The sequence below is a fragment of the Octopus sinensis genome, linkage group LG21 (genome assembly GCF_006345805.1).
Source record: "Octopus sinensis linkage group LG21, ASM634580v1, whole genome shotgun sequence".
NCBI lineage: Eukaryota > Metazoa > Mollusca > Cephalopoda > Octopoda > Octopodidae > Octopus > Octopus sinensis.
In genome coordinates, this window is record NC_043017.1 from 18,000,904 (window position 1) to 18,007,225 (window position 6,322).

The 6,322-nt window shown below is 39.8% G+C and overlaps 1 protein-coding gene and 1 long non-coding RNA gene across 2 annotated transcripts in view; one reads left to right on the forward strand and one right to left on the reverse strand.

Moving 5' to 3' along the window:
- Nucleotides 1–6,322, forward strand: part of LOC115222908 (mitochondrial tRNA methylthiotransferase CDK5RAP1) — a 63,499-nt gene that overhangs the window by 11,541 nt on the left and 45,636 nt on the right. The window lies entirely within an intron of this gene.
- On the reverse strand, nucleotides 530–1,258 carry LOC118767365. The gene is made up of 3 exons (XR_005003284.1): nucleotides 1,181–1,258; nucleotides 1,017–1,021; nucleotides 530–540 (listed from the first exon to the last, which is right to left on the reverse strand). It is a non-coding gene; the product is annotated as an uncharacterized LOC118767365 (long non-coding RNA).

Here is a 6,322-nt window from a genome sequence, read left to right on the forward strand (position 1 = left end):
AACCTATATATTTAGACTCTGTCCTTCTTTATAAACTATTTTCGATTTAAGGTCTTCTTCGATTTTATACTGAATTTTGTCTATTGCATGCAACTGGTCATTGTAAAAACCATTAGTTGGAAGGACCAATGAAACAAAAACCATTTTCAAATGTATTAAACTTGGTCACCTAAGTAACAGAAGCTATCTATTTCTTCTAAGGATCCCCCAGGCATGAAGTTGTCTATTTCCTGTACATTTTAAAGTTTTATTATACCTGTACATCTGCCACACACAAATACTATTTTCTCAGTTAACCTTCCTCTGACACCACTGGGTACATTGTATGGAGTTTCTGCCTACACCATTGCTACATATTGCGCAGGGCCATTTCCCTGAAGGGATTAGTAATTTATCAGCCTTCCTACTGACTAGGACTTTGGTCTTTACTAAATTAACTCTAAGACCCTTTGGCTCCAGTCCTCCCTTCCACACCTGAAATTTCTTCCCTAATTCTAGTAGAGATTCAGACATAAGAACAAGGTTATCAGCATAGAGAAGCTTCCAAAGGCAACCAGTCTTAAATTCCTTTGTTATGTTCTGGAGGAACAAAAGCATTGATGAATTTCTACCTCTAGATTAAATTCTATATTCAGTACCTTACTAATAGCATCCCTGTACATGACTTGTATGGCTCTTATCAATCACTCACCTATCCCTAGCTTTTGCATTGATCACTAGATAAAGCAGTAGGGGTCTCTGTCAAAGCTTTCTACATGTCGGCAAAAGCCAAGTACAGAGGTTTATTTTTTTACTAAATACTTCTCCTGCAATTGCCTTATCAAGAAGATAGCACCAGTAGTGTTTCTCCTTAGCACAATGCTCTGAAAGCAAAGAAGCTAGAATATGAACAGGTTGGAGAAAGTTCAAAGAGCTACTACCTTTTTTGTTCACTCTCCATCAGAGTGAAAAACAGATTTTATGATGCATGTACACATGCAGCCATACTACATGGCATACGCTACACAGTCAGAGACTGTGACTACAGAGGTCATGCAAAGGCTTTAAAGAAATGAAACCACCATGCTCCACTGGTTGTGTAATATCAGTGTGCATGTACAATAGAGTGTAAATGTTTTAAGATTGGGTATTAGGGAGAAGACTGTGCTGGTATGGTCATGGGATGCATACGGATGAGGACAGCTACAGTTGTGGAGGGAACTTATAGAAGAGGAAGACACAGGAGGATGTGGGATGAAGTGCTGAGAAATGATCTTCAGATGTTGAGCCTCACAAAGATAACAAGGGACTGAGGCTTTTGGCGATATGCTGTGCTTCAGAGGACATGTCAAGCTAAGTAAAACTGTGGCTATCTATACATACAGGAATGTCATTTGTGGCCATGCTCTCTCTCTCTCAAACACATGCGCATGCATGCACACAGTCTGAAGTATTTAAAAAATAAAAATGCATTAAAGATAGAAGATGAGATATGAAGATGATGAAAGATTTTTATTCTGTAAAATGGAGATGTGTGTTTGTTCCTTCTCGAGCCATGCCTGGCTCATAAGGGCCGGTTTCTCAGTTTCTTGGCGTATAGGTTCCCCACCTGGACAGGATGCCAGTCCGTCGCAGGTGAGCTGCAAGATGCTGGAGGAAAGAGTGAGAGAAAGTTGTGGCGAAAGAGTCAGCAGAAGTTCGCCATTACCTTCTGCCGGAGCCGCGTGGAGCTTAGGTGTTTTGCTCATAAACACACACATCGCCCGGTCTGAGATTCGAACCCGCAATCTCTCGACCGCGAGTCCGCTGCTCTAACCACTAGGCCATGTGCCTCCACAGTAAAATGGAGATACAAAACAACATGTCAAAAAATAAATATAATAATTAGAAATATCAATTTCAAATTTTGGTACAAGGCCAGTAATTCCGGAGGAGGGGATAAGACAATTACATTGACCCCAGTGTTCAACTGGTACTTATCTTATCGACCTTGAAAGGATGAAAGGCAAAGTCAACCTTGATGGAATCTGAACTCAATTTAAAGCTGGAAGAAATGCTTCTAAATATTTTGCTTGGTATGCTAATGATTCTGCCAACTCACCACCTTAATTATTAGAAATATCAATGAAAAGAAAGAATATTAATAGAATGAACTAAAATAAAATCCATCATTGGATGGAGACTTTCCAATAATTGAAAATTAATTAATCCACAGAAAAGACCATCACAAAAGTGAATGAGAACTCATTTTGTGTGTGTGTGTGGATAGATAGATAGGTAAAGAGAGAGAGAGAGTGAGACAGACAGATATATATATATGTATGAATATAAAAAGATAGATAGATAGATAGATAGATAGACAAAAAGACAGATAGATAGATTTATATATATTGTAGTATATATCAAATTGAAAAGTACTGGTAACAAAAGATTTCTAATAAAAATGTCCTTTAATTATGACTCACTGCTTTATAATGTCACTCTTTCATTATCTGAAAGTCATATCCACACCTTGTCTAATGTTATTGTTAACAAATGGTATATTCGTTTAAACTGTGATGTAGATGAAAGCAACTTGTCCCAGTTGTTAGTATCTTGCAATATTCACTATCTTATTGCTTTGAGTTCAAATACTGTCTGATCTGGCAGTGTTTCTACAGCTGGATGCCCTTCCTAACACCAACCACTCTGTGAGTGTAGTGTGTGCCTTTTACATGCCACCGGCACAGGGGCCAGAGGAGGCTGGTGCTTTTTACGTGTCACCAGCACAGATGCCAGTCAAGGTGGCGCTGGCATCGGCCACGTTCGGATGATGCTTTTTACGTGCCACTGGCACAGGTATCACAACTACAATTTCCATTTGATTTTTATTTTGATGTTGATGCACTTGACTCAATAGGTCTCCTCAAGCACAGCAGGTCACCCTACGATCCTAGGTAAGCACAGCAGGCCGTCCTGTGAGCCATGAACTCACTTCATTTGTCAGGTCTTCGCAGTCACAGCATATCTCCAGAGATCTCGGTCTTTCATCATTGCCTCTATGAGGCCCAATGATCAATGGTCATGCTTGACCACCTCATCCCATATCTTCCTGGATCTACCTCTACCCCGGATTCTTTCAACTGTTTGGGAGTGGCACTTCACACATCTTTCCTCATCCATCCATAGTACATGACCATACCAACACAAACGTCTCTCCTGCATGCCACATCCGATGCTTCTTATGTCCAACATTTCTCTCAGGGTGCTTACACTCTGTTGTGCATGCACACTGACATTGCACATCCAGCGGATCATGCTAGCTTCATTTCTTTCAAGCCTACGCATCGACATTATCTACGATTTTAGAGGTATAAGGATATAACAGTAGGAATACTACTAAGCCCTTCATTGCACAATGAAGGCTTTAAATTGTATTGAAAAAGTTTACTCTAGAATTAGAGTAACAAGATTTAATAGTAATCCAAAACCTACAATCATTTTATGTTATAGTCCAACAAATGTCTCACTTGAGGATGTGACTGAATTCTATGAGAGCTTTTCAAATTTAACTAGAGACATACCCCAACATAATCTCACAATAGTTGTTGGGGATATGAAGGCAAACCATGGACAAGATCTTATGTACAGATACACACCATATCCACTTACAAGAAGAAATGGAAACTACCTACAGGAATATATAAAAGAGAATGGACTTATTTACCTATTTCTTTACTACCCACAAGGGGTTAAACACAGAGAGGACAAACGGATTAAGTCGATTATATTGACCCCAGTGCATAATTGGTACATATTTAATCGACCCCGAAAGGATGAAAGGCAAAGTCGACCTCGGCAGAATTTGAACTCAGAACGTAGTGGCAGGCGAAATACCACTAAGCATTTTTCCCGGTGTGCTAACGTTTCTGCCAGCTCGCCACCTTGGTAAATGGACTTATTTACCTAAACACAAAATTTCAGAAAAGAAAATGAAAACTCCTAACACATTCAGTCCCAATGGTACCAAAGCACAGCTAGATTTTATGCCTATAAACAGTAAATGGATTAATAGTGCTATAAACTGTGAGATTTACAACTTTTGCTGTAATTTCACCTCTGACCATAAAATACTCACAGCAAAGATTTGGCTAGCATTCATAAAAATATAACCAGAAAACAACTGCAAAAACTATGATTGGGCTGCCCTAAGGAATCCAGATATTCACAACAGATAAGCCATGTCAGCAAGAAATAGCTTTAGCTCTCTCTCCTCCAAATACCCTATGATGTAACACCAAACAAAAAAAAAATACGAGACTCATTAAAACATAAAAATGCTGCAGAAGAACATATTCCAAAAAAACCTAAAATAAGAAAACATTCAATGGGAAAAGCCAAGAGATGAGACAAACACTTAAAGAAACTGCAGAATTAAAGAATAAAGTACCCACAAAAAGTGATACAAAACATTAAGCAATTCAAAAATAATTTATTCAGCAGAAAAAAAATCAAACTAGTTCAATCCTCAATCAAAAATAATCAATCTGCATCAGCCTGGAAAACCATTAATGAAATCAGTGGATAAAAAATCCAATCAAGTCAAAACTCTAAGCAAACAAGTGAAAAAAAAATCTCTTCCAAAGTCTCCCTGGCAAACTTCCAGATTTAGTTGATACAACAAATATCAGAACAAATCAATATCAAATGTGGAAACTTTACAAATGCTTCACTGGAAACTGTTCTGAAAGCATTGAAATCGAACATCGAACAGAGTACCTGCCTTGATGACATACCACCGTAGGTATGGAAAACCAAACAATTTAATCATATCCTCTTGAAGTTCTGCAGTGATGTCATCATCATCATCATCATCATCATCATCATTTAACGTCCGCTTTCCATGCTAGCATGGGTTGGACGGTTCAACTGGTGTCTGGGGAGCCCGAAGGCTGCACCAGGCCAGTCAGATCTGGCAGTGTTTCTACAGCTGGATGCCCTTCCTAACGCCAACCACTCCGAGAGTGTAGTGGGTGATTTTATGTGCCACCGACACAGGTGCCAGACGAGGCTGGCGAACGGCCACGCTTGGATGGTGTTTTTATGTGCCACCGACACAGGTGCCAGACAAGGCTGGCAGACGACCACGAATCAAAACAATATATGAGAGGTGTTCATTAAAGATTTCCCCTGACCTACTTTCGGTTATTGCAAGAAACGGAACTTGTGCATGTATAATCATATATGTCTCTACATGCCACATTGTAAATTGCTGCTTTCCACTTGTATTCGTTTGTCTTTTACGACTGCTGAAGTGGACTAAGGTGTTACAATAGAGGCAGATGAATGCAGATCAGTGACCAAATCTCTTGTGGAAGCGTCATCCAACCAAAGTACAAGTATATGGGAAATTAACACCTGTATCATCTCTTGTGAAAGGTAGAAGAGTCCAGTTTGCTGGACATTGTTGTAGAGCTGAAAACGAGGTAATTTCTACTCTTCTCCTCTGGAAGCCATCTGCTCACGATACCAGAGGGCACACACTCTCCTATCCTGATGTAATCTCCAGGGATACAGGCATCCAGCAACAGGACCTCCGTAATGCTATGATGGACCGTGAAGTCTGGGGTAACATAGTAAATTCCATTGTCTCAACTATAGTCAAACAATGAAATGAATATACTTGAAAGGTTACACCAAGAGAGACTTTTGGTGAGATGAAAGTTTATGGTGATGACATACCATTATATGATGTTGTCAAGCACTGGCATTACCAGTTCAAATGTGGTTGGACATCAGTGGAAACTGCTCCTATTTCTAGTCAACCACATTTAGCCATTGATGATGACACTATCCATAAAATGGAAGCTGCCATTTTGAAGGATCGCCACATAACTATTTGGCAGCAAACCCAAGAAGTGAAGATAAGTGTTGGGTTCTATGGAAAAAATCATTCATAGCCATTTGCACATGCAGAAGTTGTCTGCACGATGGATTTCACAGATGCTCACACCTTTTCAGAAGCAGGAATGAGTCAATTGCTCCCAGGCTCTTTTGGCAATGTGCTAAGAAAATGAGGAGGACTTTTTCGGCAGACATATCACACAGGATGAAACAAGAGTCCATCACTATAAACTAGTCGAAGCAATGGAGGCATGATAACTCACCACCTCGGAAGAAGGCCCATATCCAACCCTCAGCAGGCAAGGTGATGCTCACAGTCTTTTGGAAATAGCATGGATTAGTGATGTTGGATTTTCTTGCAAAAGGTACCAAAATTGATGGAGAATATTATGCTTCTCTGCTGCACAAATTGCAGGACACCATGAAAGCAGAGAGGCATGGCATGCTGACCAAAGGAGTC